This window comes from Triticum dicoccoides, chromosome 2A (assembly GCF_002162155.2).
Source record: "Triticum dicoccoides isolate Atlit2015 ecotype Zavitan chromosome 2A, WEW_v2.0, whole genome shotgun sequence".
Taxonomy (NCBI): domain Eukaryota; kingdom Viridiplantae; phylum Streptophyta; class Magnoliopsida; order Poales; family Poaceae; genus Triticum; species Triticum dicoccoides.
Window position 1 is genome coordinate 5890143 of NC_041382.1, and position 2386 is coordinate 5892528.

A 2386-nucleotide genomic window follows, 5' to 3' on the forward strand; every position below is an offset into this window, starting at 1 on the left:
CCGACGGGTTGTGGCGCAGGTTGAGGTACGGGTGTAGGGTTAGGGAAGGGAGGTGGCTTGGGGGTGGCGATGCGGTGGGTATGGGAGGGGTCGGGGTGGCGATGCGGCGAGAATGAGCGCGGGGAGGTCGCCGCCGGCTGGTGGGATCGGGGGAGGGGGATCTGAGGAATAAAGAAAGAAAGGAGGCGGGGGTGGATGGAAGATGCCAGCTAGGGTTTCGCCTCAGGTGGGGTTGGTGGGGGAGGCGAGGAGCAACGGCTACCGTTGGATCCGGGAAGATCCAATGGTGTTTTGTGCTTGATCCGTGTGCCTTCTGCACGGACCAATCAGAATGCAATACAATAATTATGACCAATTGAATTGGTCGTGATAAATTTAAAATAAGATGTTAGATCATCTTAGCTATTTACTTGACCTGATACATTGGAAAAAAATGAAACAAATGAAAAACCTTCTCATCATGTCATCAAATGTGACCTAGTTTTTAGAAGAAAAAAATAACAAAATAGTAATAAGGAACTTTTCATTTTCTTTGCATGAAAATTCATTTTTCATATTTTGAGTGCTCAAAATGAGTTCTTTTGTGAAGAAGATACCAAATATTTGTTGCAAAATTGTATCAAATCATTTTTCTAAAATACTAGACCATATTTAATGTACAAATAACCAAATGGTTGTGTGTCAAAACTTTTAATCCACCTCTCGTGAAAAAGACAATTTCCGCCGATTCAGTTGGAAGCGGGTCAAATTTGAACTACAGCTGCCTCATAGTTTGCTATTTATTTTTTCCAAAAATCATTTCTAGGTACATAAGTACCTATTTAATCAGAGAAACACCAAAAAAATTCCAAGATTCAACCACTAGCTAGGAACAGTCAAGCCCACCGTTTTGACCGCATTTTGAAACGGGCATAAAAAATTCAAAAAAAATCAAAAAATTGGAAAACCTTCGCATTGTGTCATTATATGTGACCAAGTTTTCAGGAAAAATAATAAACTTGTAGTACGGAAATTATTTTAGAAAAGTGTTCTCATAAATGAGCTATCATGTGTGAAGATTCATGGATTTCAACCCAAACGCTCAATCTCAAGGTCACATTCATGGCATAGTTTGTTCAAATGATCTCATATTATGCACAAGGGTGCATCTTGGAATTCCAAACAATGTTGCCAAAGGGAGTTTTCATTTTCTTTGCACGGAAAATTCATTTTCCATTTTTCGAGTGCCCGAAATGAGGTTTTTTTGTGAAGGACCTACCATATATTTGTTGCAAAATTGTACCAAATCATTTTTATAAAATATTAGGACATATTCAATGCACAATTGACAAAATTATTGGGTGTCAAAAGTTTTGATCCACCTCTGTGAAAAAGACAAATTCCCGCCGATTCAGGTGGAAGCGGGTTAAATTTGAACTGCAGCTGCCTCATAGTTTGCTATTTATTTTTTCCAAAAATCATTTCTAGGTACATAAGTACCTATTTAATGAGAGAAACACCAAAAAAATTCCAAGATTCAACGACTAGCTAGGAACGGTCAAGCCCGCCGTTTTGACCGCATTTTGAAACGGGCATAAAAAATTCAAAAAAATCAAAAAATTAGAAAACCTTCACATTGTGTCATTATACGTGACCAAGTTTCCAGGAAAAATAATAAACTTGTAATACGGAAATTATTTTAGAAAAGTGTTCTCATAAATGAGCTATAATGTGTGAAGATTCATGGATTTCAACCCAAACGCTCAATCTCATGGTCACATTCATGGCATAGTTTGTTCAAATGATCTCATATTGTGCACAAGGGTGCATCTTGGAATTCCAAACAATGTTGCCAAAGGGAGTTTTCATTTTCTTTGCACGGAAAATTCATTTTCCATTTTTCGAGTGCCCGAAATGAGGTTTTTTTTGTGAAGGACCTACCATATATTTGTTGCAAAATTGTTCAAAATCATTTTTATAAAATATTAGGACATATTTAATGCACAATTGACAAAATGGTTGGGTGTCAAAATTTTTGATCCACCTCCGGTGAAAAAGACAAATTCCCGTCGATTCAGCTCGAAGCGGGTCAAATTTGAACTGCAACTGCCTCATAGTTTGCTATTTATTTTTTCCAAAAATCATTTCTAGGTACATAAGTATCTATTTAATCAGAGAAACATCGAAAGTTTTCCAAGATTCAACCACTAGCTAGGAACGGTCAAGCCCGCCGTTTTAACCGCATTTTGAAACGGGCATAAAAAATTCAAAAAAATCAAAAAATTGGAAAACCTTCGCATTGTGTCATTATATGTGACCAAGTTTCCAGGAAAAATAATAAACTTGTAATACGGTAATTATTTTAAAAAAGTGTTCTCAGAAATGAGCTATTAATTGTGAAGATTCA